Source organism: Leptopilina boulardi, unplaced genomic scaffold (assembly GCF_019393585.1).
Source record: "Leptopilina boulardi isolate dan_hultmark-lab unplaced genomic scaffold, ZJU_Lbou_2.1 LbouV2_386, whole genome shotgun sequence".
Taxonomy (NCBI): Eukaryota; Metazoa; Arthropoda; class Insecta; order Hymenoptera; family Figitidae; genus Leptopilina; species Leptopilina boulardi.
The window spans coordinates 1736531-1751303 of NW_026137958.1; the positions used below are offsets into that span (position 1 = coordinate 1736531).

At 23.7% G+C, this 14773-nt stretch overlaps 2 protein-coding genes across 2 annotated transcripts in view; one reads left to right on the forward strand and one right to left on the reverse strand.

Moving 5' to 3' along the window:
• Positions 1-14773, reverse strand: part of LOC127288415 (uncharacterized) — a 261749-nt gene that overhangs the window by 28994 nt on the left and 217982 nt on the right. The window lies entirely within an intron of this gene.
• Positions 10104-14773, forward strand: part of LOC127288453 (uncharacterized) — a 138743-nt gene continuing 134073 nt past the window's right edge. Inside the window, exons 1-2 of the mRNA XM_051315916.1 lie at positions 10104-10264; positions 10378-10431. The gene's annotated coding sequence lies outside the window, so the exon portion shown is untranslated. The remainder of the gene's footprint in view (positions 10265-10377; positions 10432-14773) is intronic.

A 14773-nucleotide genomic window follows, 5' to 3' on the forward strand; every position in this document is an offset into this window, starting at 1 on the left:
AATAATGACAAGCTGTCCCCATTTCTCGCATTTACCCTGAGTTTTCAAATTTTTGGGGTAAATGGGGACAGCTTGTCATTATTAACCAAATTGACAAAAATCAAAAATTCAAGTGAATTTCTGTTATAGGAGTCATAAGAAATAAGAAAAAAAATGTGGTAAGATTTTTAAGTCTGTTTTCTTTGAAATGATCGACAAAATACTGAAACAGTTTGACTTTGATTTTCAAGTTTTTATTCATTGAGCGATAACTTTTTTTTATCTTGCTGCCAATTGTCAAGATAAAAGCTTGGCAATACTCAAAACCTCTTGCAGGTGATCTGAGGTTAAAATATTGACGTTCAACTTAATTTTAAAACTGTAAATTAAGCTCCAAAACCTCTTGTCCCCATTTACCCCCTGTCACCATTTACCCCAACAGACCCTATATTTTTTGATAATATTTAAATAACCGATTATTTGAATTAAATTTTTTTAGTGTAAAAAAATTAGAATTTTGTACCATAGATAAAATCTTGCGAACCATGGAAAAATTATTTTTTTTAATTTTACTGATTTTGGACCATTGCTAAAATCTTGCGAACCATGGGAAAATTATTTTCCTTAATTTACGGATTTTTGACCATTGCTAAAATCTTTCGAGCCATAGGAAAATTTTTTTTTTAAATTTACGGTTTTTAAACCATTGCTAAAATCTTGAAAACCATGAGAAAAAGTTTTTTAATTTTTTTGATTTTAAACCATTATTGCTAAAATCTTGCGAACCATGGGAATTTTTTTTTCTATTTTACGGATTTTGGAGCATGGTTAAAAACTTGCGAACCATTGGGAATTTTTTAAAATTAATTTTCCATATTTCGCATGATTTTTGCAATGGTCAAAAATCCGTAAATTAAACAAAATAATTTTCCCATGGTTCGCAAGTTTTTAGCAATGGTCCAAAATCAGTAAAATTAAAAAAAATAATTTTTCCATGGTTCGCAATATTTATGCAATGGTCCAAAATCCGTAAAATTAAAAAATTGTTTATGTACGCAAGTTTTTAGCCATGGTCCAAAATCCGTGAAATTAAAAAATATTTTCCCATGGTTTGCAAGTTTTTAGCCATGGTCCAAAATCCGTAAAGTAAAAAAAAAATTTTCCCATGGTTTCCAAGATTTTAGCAATGGCCCAAAATTAGTAAAATTAAAAAATTAATTTTCCCATGGTTTCCAAAATTTTAGCAATGGTTAAAAATCCGTAAAATTAAAAAAAAATTTCCTATGGGAAATTGTACCATGGGAAACAGACATAATCAATGGTTTTTTGAGATTTTTGCCAAGATTTAAACCATGGATCTAATCGTTTTTTCCTTGGCCATCGATTTCACCCATGGTTTTTATGATTTTATTTTATTTTTTTTTTTTTATTTATTTATTTTTTTGTTTTGTTGTTATTGATAATATAATACTAATCAGACTTGAATGCGATTTAATTTAAATTTAACAGTCGCTCGTTATATTATAATTTATGGTAATAAGGAGCTAATTGAATTGAGTAATTAATTAAATTGAGTTAGGCAAATACTCATTTGAAAATCTAATTAGGTATTAAAATTGTATTGTTATTCACTCAAAATGTTGGCATATATACATGTATTTTTTAACATAAATAAAAAAAAATTTAATTTCTATCCAGTTATAATATGCAATTTACATTTATTTCTCGATAATAATTTTTTTTTTTGCCAAGTGTCCAAACTCTTTTGATTTGTAAAAAATAAAAATAGTCTTTTAAAAGTTCGTTATTTAAATAAAAATATTTGCTGTATCGAATATATAACTCGTTTTTTGTTCTATGAACCATGAACATATCCATGATTTTTCGAGGATTAAGTTACTCTTTCATTTATTCTCGCGCGAAATATATTTTTTTATTTTTTACTTTCAAATACGACAGTGACTAAAAAAAAAAAAATTAGTTAAACTATATTTTTAAATCTGAAAAGTTTTGTTTTTAATTTAGAATAAAAAAATGCGATTTTGCAATTTTTTTGCATTTTAAAAAAAAATAAATTTCAGATATAATATAAAAATAGATTATAAAAATAATTTTTGAATTTCTCGAATGAAAAATTGAAGTTTCTCTTATCATAGAGAGAAACTTTTTGATCACATCTCTCTATATATGATATATATATATATAATATAAGGAGAAATGTTAAGCCAAAAGGATCTCTGTTCTCACGGGGAAGGATCCACTGTTATCCGAGTGAAACATGCATGTTCAGTTTCACACATTGAAGTGTGTGCGGGGTCTTTACATTTGGTGTTAGTTAAACGAGCTTTTGAATATTCAAGATCGTCGAGCGTGCCCAACGTTAGAATAGTTGAAATTACTTTCATTCGAGTTGAAAATTGCATTTGGGATTCGGACATAAGTGAACCGGATGACGTTCTCAATTAAGTTCCTCAAGTGAGAGAAAGAGAGATAGAGAACGAGAGAGGTATAAATTTACCCTCTATCACCTGTCAGAACATTTGGTGAACAATTTTCCAAAAATCGACACAATTCACAATATAATAAATATTCGACCTTCTAATCAGAATTAATTTTGAAATTATTAAATTGATATACCAAAAGTATAAAATCGATATAAAATTTTTTAATTAATTTTGAAGTTTAAGTATCGTTTTGGTGCCTTTTGTACTAATTTGGTACATTTAGGATAAATTTGGTTCGATTGGTACCAATTTCCTATCAAAAAAATTAAAAGTCATTAAAATAAGCTGCAACGCTTATTATTTTAATCCAATTTTGCTTATTATAATACCAAAATGGTTTAAAATAAGCAAAATTGGATTAAAATAATAAGAGTTGCAGCTTATTTTAATGCGTTTTAATTTTTTGTGATATTTATAGTTTCAATTTAGTACATTTAGTATCAATTTAGTACCAAATTGGTAATTTTAGTATTTATTTGGTACATTTAGTATCAATCTGGCACCTTTAGTATCAATTTTGTATGATTGGTGCTAATTTGGTAACTATAGTATCAATTTTGTACAATTCATACCAGATTGGTAGTTATAGTATTTATTTGGTACATTTAGTATCAATCTGGCACCTTTAGTATCAATTTGGTACGATTGGTGCTAATTTGGTAATTATAGTATCAATTTTGTACAATTCGTACCAAATTGGTACGAGTATTTATTTGGTACATTTAGTATTAATCTGGCACCTTTAGTATCAATTTGGTACGATTGGTGCTAATTTGGTAATTATAGTATCAATTTTGTACAATTTGTACCAAATTAGTAGTTATAGTATCCATTTGGTACATTTAGTATTAATCTGGCACCTCTAGTACCAATTTTATATAACAATTTTGATCAATTTAATACTTTCACTATCAATTAAGTATTTTTGGTATCGATTTGGTACTTTAAGTATTAATTTGTTACCTTTAGTATCAATATGGTAGCTTCAATACCAATGTGCCACGTTTACTATCTATTTATTATTTTTAACATCAATTTGGTACATTTAATACTACTTTAGTACCTTTAGCACCAATGTGGAACGTTTAGTAACAATTTGGTACTTTTAGTATCAATTTTACATAAAAATTTGAATAACTTTGGTACTTTTAGTATCAATTTGGAAATTTTAATAGCAATGTGATATGTTTAGTATATATTTGGTATTTTTACTATCAATTTGGTACTTTTAGTATTAATTTTATATAGAAATTTGGATCAATTTGGTACTTTTACTATATCAATTTAGTATTTTTTGTATCGATTTGGTACATTAAGTATTAATTTGTTAATTTTTAGTATCAATTTGGTACATTTAATATCAATTTGGTACATTTAATATCAATTTGGCACGTTTAGTACCAATTTGGTACGTATAGTAACAATTTGGTATTTTTAGTATCAATTTTAAATACAAATTTAAATCACTTTGGTACTTTTAGTATAAATTTGGTTATTTTAACACCAATGTGGTATGTTTAGTATATATTTGGTACTTTTATTATCAATTTGGTACCTTTAGTACCAATGTGGTATAAATTCAAATCACTTTGGTACTTGTAGTATATATTTGGTAATTTTTATACCAATTTGGTATTTTTAGTATATTTTTTGTACTCTTATTATTAATTTGGTACTTTTAGTACCAATGTGGTACGTTTAGTATGTATTTGATACTTTTTGTAACATTTTCGTCTAAAAATTTAGATCATTATGGTATTTTTAGTATTAATTTGGTATCTTCATTATACCAATATGGTACGTTATGTATGTATTTGGTACTTTTAGTATCAATTTTGTAATTTTAGTACCAATTTTGTAATGTTAGTACCAATTTTGTAATGTTAGTATCAATTTTGTAATTTTAGTACCAATTTTGTAATGTTAGTACCAATTTTGTAATGTTAGTATCAATTTTGTAATTTTAGTACCAATTTTGTAATGTTAGTACCAATTTCTTACTTTTAGTAAAAATTTAATACTTTCAAGTTATCTGTGTAATTCACCGAAAATAACAATATTATCCATGCAAAAAAATCTTTATCTGTAACAGCGATATGTTTCTCTGGAATAGTAAAAAGTTTAGCTGTTTCAGTGAAATAAATCGCTGCTTTAAGTAAAAAATTTTTTTCCATGTGTTAATTTGCATAAAAAATTATTATAAATAATTTTTAAAACAAATAATTTTCATTAGCAAATAAATCATAAATTTATTTGTAATTCAATTAAAAAACAATATTTTTGCAGGAAGTCATTAGCAAAGAAGATTATTTGTTACCTCGTTATGCAAAATGCAACGTATTTCAGGATGAATGGGTATATAATGACCTATATGCAACACTACATGGAAAATCATGAGTAACAGAATAACCCAATTTCAATTTCACGTAATGGCAATTTCGATATCTGCGACTGTCACTCCCCCTCTCTCTCTCTCTTTCTCTCTCTCTCCCTTTACTTCTGTCCTGATTATTGTGTAAATGCAATAATACGATAAAATCATTGTCACTTATTTTACAATACAATTTCTATATAATGTTTAATATATATATTAAATACAAATTTCTCTTAAGAATCCTTTTGAAAAGTAAAAAAAAAATTTAATATTAAAACACCTCGCAAAGAAAAATTTACAACGAATTTGTTATTACAAATAAAACAAAAATATTTTCTTTTATTATATATTGTAATTTATAAAATTTATTCTTGAATTCGTACAAAAAAGTAAATTTTTTATTTATGATAATTAAAATTTTTTGACTTTTTAATGATAATAACTGAAACAAAAATTCTTTTTTTTTTTGTATATTTTATGCTATAATTTCAAAATAGGAATTTTATATTTAAAAATGTTAAAAAAAAAAATTGATTAAAATAATTTTTTTAGTATGTTGTGAAAAAAAAAATGAAACAAATTATCAACAGATCCAAATTCTCAGTGGATATACAACATGTCATATATATGTATATATCACGAAACTCTCTTTGATGCTTGTTTCGACGTGAGTCAGTTTAGAATTCGGTTTACATAAACATTTGCGTGACAGATCGTCAAAGGACATTTTCCCTTTACTCTCGGCGGTACATGAAAATTGTCTCATAAATCAAAAAATTAAAGAAACATTCATCAGGAATTTTTTTTTTTTTTGCATTTATAAATGGAATTGATGTTACTCTATATATTTAAAGCCGAGAAGTGTAAACTAATTTTAAAATAATTTAAATGATGATAAAAATAAATTTTTTTATATAAATATATATATATATATATGAATAGATTAAGTTGTGGTGGATGCTGCGAGGACAAAAATCGATAAGAAAAAGGGGAACTGTGCGGACTCTCAGGGGAATGACAAGGGGATGAAAACTTTTGGTACTGAGAGTAGAAAGTCAGTTTCTGTACAAGAGTTTGCAAAGTGTACACAAGGCAAAAGTCGATAGAAGAGAGTAAGAAACTCTTTTTTTGGACCTACGACATTATTGATTTAAACGTCGGTTTGTCATATATAGTAATTTTATGATTGCCATAATTTTTTTTTTTTTAATAAAAAGTAACATTAGGTTTTTTTTTTTACAAGAAACGATTTAAAAATTGTTTAATCTCATCATAAATGTGTTTCTGAGAGTAAACAAAAAAAAAACACTTAAATCGCTTTCAAATTGAACTTTTTATTGTAGGGACTTTTTTTTATTAGAAAAAAGATATTACAACCGAAGATTTATGGATCAGTATTATGTTCCAATTTTTTTTTAATACTTTATAAAAAGTAGTAAAAATTATATTCTCTTTGACTTTGTAAAATTGTTTTAAATATATATATAGAATCGTTATTCTGGTTTCAGTAGTCAGAGTCGGTTTTAGTCAGACGCAACGACTTTTTATTTAATTATTATTACACTGAAGGAAAATTTAATTCCAATCTTAAATAAATATTATCATATAAATATTTATTTGTATCAAATAATTATTATTTGAATACTATTTATTTAATTCAAATAAAAATTATTTGGTTCAAGTAAATATTTATTTGAAAATAGTCAAGTAATCAAGTATTTTAATCAAATAAAATGTTTATCTAAAAAAAGTAATTTTCAATCTAGAGGATTCCTCTAAAATAAATGCATATTTTCCTCTTAATTTTGGTATCAAAATTATTATTCTTCATTTAAGAGGATTTTCCTCTTAAATTAAATGTCGACATCCAAACCTCGTAAAATTGTTTTTAATGTCAAAGCCATCAATAAAATATTTATAATTTCAATCAAATAATAAAATCTTTGCAGAAAATACATTTTTAAATTAAAATTAAGTAAAATTATAATAGTTCATTTCAATATAATAATAAAAATTGTTTTTTAATATAACATTAACAATGTCATGTTTTTGGTTAATTATCAACATTTTATATTGATAATTAAAATACAAAAAATAAGTTTTCATTAATCAGTTGTAATGATCAACGAGATTTTCAGCGCAAAAATAATTTTAAAACATGATGATATGTTTAAAAGTTAACATTTTTTATAGGACAGAAAAAAATTTCATATATGAAATTATTTAACGTTTTAAAACTTTTTTAAAAAAGTAAATAAAAAGATTTAAAAAATTCGAAAGATTCAAAAATGGGGTTATAGTATTTCTATTTACCTGAGTAGTAAAATTTCACAAGAAATATCCAAATTTTTTTAAATCTAAAAATAGCGTTAAAAATATTCATTTAATTTGAATTTAACTATATTTTCTGTATTTTTAATAAAGCAAATCCATTTTTTTGTCCTTTTTGTTGACATTTTACCAGAAATATTAAAACTGAAAGGTTAAAAAACAACTTCACAACTATCATACCCAGGGAAAGGGATCAAACGATTATATTATTTTTTTCCGTTTCCTTTTTTTAAATCTTCTAAATTTAAAACGGAAAATCTTAAATAAAGAGGAAAATACAAAAGGAATCCTTTTGTCATTCTTCCATTAAAATGAAGAATAAAAATATTCTACATTTCAATTGAATAATCTTGTTTTAAGAGGAAATATTTAGAGGATATTAGAAGAGGAATTTTCCTCTAAGTATAAGATTACTTTTTTTTGGGTGTAGTATATTATATTATTTGTATTTCTAGTTTCAGTAGAGGGAGTCAGTTTTAGTCAGACAAATGTTCAAAATTCATCTTCCGAAGTAGTAAACACTAGTTGTAGTCAGACATTTTAAATTAACTCTAATTTTATTATTAGAAAGTAGTAAAAGTCAGTTTTAGTTAGACAAAGCTCAATCTTAGTTCTTTTTACCTTAGTCTCAGTAGAAACATTTTTTTTAGTCAGACGTAACTTTTTTTTATTTTTAGGAATTTTGAGGTACAGTTAGATCACTATCATCAGTAATAAAAGTCATTTTTGATCAGACAGTTTTTAATATCTTGTTTTTTTAATGTAGCAGTAGTGAAAGTTCGTTTCAGTCAGACAAAACTCGTATTTTTTAGATATAAGGTGAAAGTAATTAATTTAAAGAACATTTTATTATTTTAAATAAAATTTTATTTGCAATTGTAAAAATATTTCTTTAAATTAAACAAATTTTTTTATAGTCATATCAGTTTTTGTCATTAGTAGTAAAAGTAATTTTTGATCAGACATTTTTCAGTTTCTTGTTATTTTAGTGTATCACTGAAAACAATTTTATTTTATTTAAATAATCAGTTACTTTACTATTAACAAATAAATATTTACTTGAACCAACTAATTTTTATTTTGGAATAAATAAATTGTATTTTAACGAATAATTTCTGAATTTGAAACAAATGCAAATTAATTAACACAAATAGTAATTATTAAAAGCAAATAAATAATTATTTAAATCAAATAAATATTTGTTTTATAAAAATCACTAACCGAATATATAAATGAAATAAATTTTTTTTTTCAGTGTATCAGTAGTAAAAGTTGGTTTTAGTCAGACAAAAATACTTTCCTTTAGTATCAGTAGCAACAGACAGCTTCAGTTAAATAATGATTTGAAATTCATCTTTTCTAAGTAGTAAAAATTAATTGTAATCAGGCACCTAAAGTTTTGTTATTAGACAGTAGTTCAAGAAAATTTTAGTCAGACAAAACTCATTTTTAGTTTTTTTCTTATTTTAGTCTCAGTAGAAAAAACAGGTTTAGTTAGACGAAACCTTTCTTTATTTTTAATTGTGAGTACCGTTAAATCAGTATTTATTGTCAGTGGTAAGAGTCAATTTTGGTCAGACAGTTTTCAGTTTCTTATTATTGAAGCGTTTCAGTAGTGAAAGATGGTTTTAGCCAGACAAACGTTCGAAATTTATCTTTTCCAAGTAGCACAATTAATTATAGTCAGACATTTGTAATTTTATTATCCGACAGTAGTGAAAGTCTGTTTTAGTCAGACGAAATTTATTGTTATTTTCGTCTGAGTAGAAAAAACAGATTTAGTCAGACAAAACTTTTTTTTTTAATTTTTATTAACTCGTCAGTACACTGTGAAGAGAAAGTACTAAAACAGTACCGATTTTAGGTACCAAATGACAATTTAGTACCAGAAGTCGGTATTTTAAATACCTTCTTTTTACAGTGTATTTATCATTAGTAGAAAAAGTCATTTTTAGTCAGACAGTATCCAGTTTCTCGTTATTTCAGTATTTCAGTAGTGACAGTTGATTTTAGTCAGACATACTTTAAACTTGTGTAAAAAATTTAAACTTAGCATAAACAGTAAATGTTTTAAAAAATATTTTTCCTTTTTATCATAATTAAAATTTTATCCTATTTATATTATTAATTATAATTTTTTCATAAATAATTAATATTATAAATTTTAATAATGTTTTCATAGTTATTTGGTATAAAAAATTTATGTTCGAAAGTGACTTTATTAGTTTGAGGTTAAAAGCAGATTAAAGTAGATGAGTTTATGTCGGCTCTGAACATACACTGTTTAATTCAACTTTTTTTTAGTTTTCTCTATAAAAGTTCCTGAAATATGAAGAATTTAAAAAAAAATATTTATCACAATTTTTTCATTAAAAGAAAAATATAATATTTTGCAACTAAAAATGAAAAATAAAAGTTTTCTATTTTAATTTTTGAAAATATTAAATTTTTCACTAATATGAAAATAGTGTAAATAATATTTTTTCACTGTTCTCTTTTTTTTATTATTTAATTAAATTAAATTTAATTTTCTATTAATTAAATTCAAATTATTTTGAGAATACTATATTTAGAAATTTTTTAGTAAAAAAAAATTTAATTTTCTTTTTGAAATAAAGAAATTTTTTTTTCAAAAGATTTTTTCCAGTTTATTATTTGTTTTATGTGCAAATGACAGAAGCGCGACGTGTTGCTTTTCTTTTGAAATGTAGTGTGAAAAATCTTTTCTGAATTTTTTTTTTCCTTTTTTTTTTGAAAATTGTGAATAAGAACCTAACAGTACAGCTGCAACTGGCCTTATGTTGCTACTTGAAGAGCGCCTAGAACGAGCTTGCAACGCGCACTCTCCATTCCTGAACGAACTAGGTCAACAACTGCTGGCCCCTTTGCACGACCGCCAGTCTTGCTCAACACGGGCCACAGAGCAGTTCGTCAGGGGTTAGTGACTCCCTTTTTTGTAACTGTTTTGCGGATAATTTCGCGCGCATAACGTGCGCACTTCCGGTCCAAACTTGTGCGCGACTCTTTTTTTTTTTGGTTATCTCACGATTAAATTCGTTTTTGTTTTTGAAATTTGGTAATTTTTTTTTTTTTTGAAAAAAGAGATTTTTTTAAAAAAAAAAAAAAAAAAAATGTTTTGCTCAGTTTATAATATATATGTATATTGTGATGGCAAATATTGTCGTACAGGATTATCATACTTTTGAAATGAAGAATCTGTGATAAGAGCGCTCCACACTCACGGTAATTGTTATCTAATGGAAAATTCCCTTATCCAAGCGGCTAATAACACTTAACTTTTTTTTTTGTAAGTTTCGTTTATATATGTTTTCGCCCCCCCCCACCCCCTTCTGGTGTATAAAATGGGTCAAGTGCTTTTAATTAATTCAAAATCAGGTTTTCACGTTAATTATTAATCGTACTTTAATTATCTTTCGAATTCAATTTAAATAACGGGAAATTTCATTTCCGTTATATAAACTTTTTGGACAAAAATGTGAAATGTGATATTATAATGATAATAAAGTCAATCATTGTTCTGCGTTTTTAGGATCATTTCTTTTTTTTTTTTTAATAATTTTTTTTTGTAATTTTGTTCTGGTATATTTATTAAAATATTTGAATTAATAAATTATATACTTATTGGATAAAAAATAATTTTATAATAATATTTAAATGAACAATAATTTCATTTACTAATTAAAAAATATTTGATTTCAAATTTTCATAATTTTATCCTGGAAATTACATTTATTGAAATTTTATTTTTATATACTATAATTAATAAAGGAATCAAATTTTATATTATAAATTAAATTAATGTTAATAAATGAAGCGATAGATTTTATTTACTGATTGAAAAATTTGTTTTTTTGCAATTCAATAGTGAATTCTTTGGACTTATTTTTTATTTATATTTTTTTATATGTTAGTAAATATTTGTAAATTGAATATATCCTGGTTTTTGAGAAATTAATCAGACAGAATAGATTTTTAAAATGTGTACAGATTTTCAGAAAATTTTTCACTGGAATCTTAATGTCCAACAACTTACCAAAGAGAGGGTGGCATAGAATTCTCGTGTGGCCCCCGGGAGAGTTTCTTCTCTCGTTATTATCGAAGAACTCAGAGAGGGAGAATGAGAAAGAGAGAGAGATAGAGAGAGAGAAAGATAGAAAGGAAAGCAGATAAAAAATATATATAAAATTTAAATTACAAAAATTTCTTTACACCAAGATTTATTAAATTCCACGTCCTTGAATTTCTTGCTAAAAATTAATATCAGAAGCATTATTGACTAACTGCAATAAAATAATTTTTTTTTCTATTATTCATTTTTGCATTAATTAAAAAAAAGAATTTTTCATCTTTTATTATATTTTTTATTTATATTGTATTTACTTTAATTATTTTTATATTTAAACGGTGTTACTTTATTTTTTTTATATTTAAAATTTTTAGTTTTTATTTATTTATTTAAATAATTATTAAAATTTTTTGTGTAAAACAATAAACAAAACTTTATTTATATAGTAAACAGTATTAAATATTTAATTCTTTTAAAAATTTTGTTTTTAAATTTTTGCTTGAAAATTATTCAATTTTTTAAATTTAATTTTTTTCATTTTATTTTTTAGTTTATCATATTTCGTTTTTAGATTATATAAATAAAATATATTTTCATGTCAACATATTTTTTCATTTTTTTTTCCCACATCTATCAGTATTTGCATTATTTATTCTCTTTCATTTACACTTATATTTTTTCGGTTGAATTTTATATATATAAATATATATATATCTCACTTTATCGATATCAAACATTTATTTTATTTATTCTGTCTCTTTTTGTTTTACATTATCTATATTTCGTTATTAAGTGTCTTCATATTTATTTCACTTCATTTCCTGGTTTTGATTTTTATATTTCAATTTTTTTTTTTTATTCTAAATCAGTATTGAAATTTTTATATTTATTTAATTTGTAATTTTAAATTTAATATGGCGAATCGGGTTAATTAAATATTAATGAAGATAGTAAATTTTCGCTATTCTCATTATTCGTTATAAGTATTGTATTTATTATATGATCTTCATTTTTGGGTTTAATTAGATTACATCCAAAATTTCATTCACTATCTTCTATTCAGAAATTGTTTTGTTTGAATGATATATAGAAATGGGACAATGTTCATGTAGAAAATATATAAATAAAATTTTATTTCAGTTAAAAAAAAAATTATTTGAATTAAATAAAAGTGTATTTAAAACAAATTAATATTTATTTACAACAAATATTATTTATTTATTTATTATTAATTTATTATTTATTATTATTTATTTATTTGAAATAAATTTTTTATTTGATAAATTTTTTTTTTTTAACAAATAAATAATTAGTTAGCTTTGAAATAATTTTTTTTCCTATAGAAATAATTGACAATAAAACGTTTTTATTTTTTAAAATTACTGTTTCACGCAATTTTTGTACGAGGGGAGAAAATGCGATTCCTCGAAATATTAAAATATTGATTTCTGCCTCTCATTCATCCTCTTTCTCTCTCTTTCTTTCTCTCTCAACTGCTTTCGATGGCGCGTTTAAGATATTGTCTGGGTCACCTTAAAGCTTTTCGTATAAACTTTCTACTTTTGCCTCTATTAATCATTTTCTTAATCAAAAGCACAAAAAAAGCAAAGAATCTTAATGACAAAAAGTTTCCTTTTCGAAAATATAAAGTCACAAATCTTTAGCAATTTATTAAATTTTAACTCTTCGATTTATTGGTAAAAAAATCCATTTAAATCAATAATAATAATCAGTTACTTGACTATTAATCAAATATTTACTTGAACCAAAAAATAATTTTTAAATAATTATTATTTAATACAAATAAATATTTATTTAATAATTCTCAAGTTATCGATTATTTAAATAAATTTTCTTTTCATTATATAGCAAAAAAAAAAAAAATAATTTTTTTTTAAAGCAGAATTTTGAACTCTTCTTAAATTTAAATAACAATTTAATAGTTTTTGCCGCACTTCAAAATTTGTAATCGAATTAATCTACAACCAATTTAACTTGAATCTATAATTTAATTTTCAATCAATTGTCATTTGCGTCTGTATTAAAATTATTATCGTCTATATAGTGAATTTTCGATTATAATTGAAATTTCAATCAATTCAAGCTTCCATTAGATAAGATTGAATCTTCGCGAATTTAAAACAAAGTTTCAATGTCTATAATAAATCTAAAAAAAAAATAAAATCAAACTAAAAAATATAAATATAAAATATAAAAAAATATAATAATAATATTATTATTATATTTATATTAATAATTATTGGAATTATTTATTAATAAATTCGGAGAAACTATAAAATAAATTAGAAAATTTTTTTGAATTATTTAAAAAAAAAAATTATCTACAAAAATTTTGCGAAAGGATAATTAATATTTTAATGATTAGAAAATTTTTATCCCTTTGAGAGTGTAAAAAAAAGTCAAGGTAACAAATTAATAGCAGTATTTTTTTTATCGCGGATTTCAAAGTAGAAATTGAGACAACTTTCAATCTCTCGTTATATATATATATATATATAGAGAGAGAGAGATAGGCAAGAAGTGCTTGAAAAACGAGGGTCCTTGGACGCGTACGATTCCTTTGAGGTGAATCATCTTGAGCAGCGACAAGATATAATACTGGATATTGCACTACCGGTCGTCAGCATTGTGATATTTCATTTCTTATCTTTTTTCATTTTTCTTATTTTTCTTCGAAGCATTTACGCTCCAAATTTTGAAAAAATGCTTCTTCTTCAACAAAGGATTTTTATTTAAAAGTTTTTTCTTCAATTGTTTCCTATTTTTTTTTAATTTGTGTTTTCTCTTTTGCAGCAATTAGAATTGAACAATCCGGAGTAAAAAAAAATTTGTCTATAACAGCTAGATAATTATTTATATTTGATTCAAAAATAAATAATAAATTTGATTCAAAAATAAATTTTTATTTGTTTCAAATATAAATTTTTATTTGTTTTAAAATAAACTAATTTTCAAAACTCCATTTCATTTGTTTCCAAATAAATTTTATTTTTTAAAACATAAATTTAATTTGTTTCCAAATAAAGTTTAATTGTTTAAAAAAACAAATTTCATTTGTTTCTAAATAAATTTTAATTGTTTAAACAAATAAATTTTTATTTAATTCAAATAAAAATTTTATTTTTCTGTCAAAACAAAAATATTATTTTCATCAATGAAAAAAAAAAAAAACATTTACGAGTATTTCAATAAAACGTTTCGAATCACACACGAATAAATGCAATTTAAACGTTTTATGGTGGTTTTTTACCCCTCTTTCAAATCACAATTTTGACACGCAATTTTATATAGAAAAAAAAGAAAAAAAATTTTTTCTCAAAAATTCATTGGTTGTGGAAGTTAATTCTTTTCAAGCTTTCAAGATCTCTTAGGTAATTGCCTTTATGATTGTTCTCTGCTTTTCCACTTGCCTTTTCCCTTTTTCTCGTTCTTTTCTTCTTTTTTTTAAGCGTACAGGTTTGCCACTTTCTCCCCTCT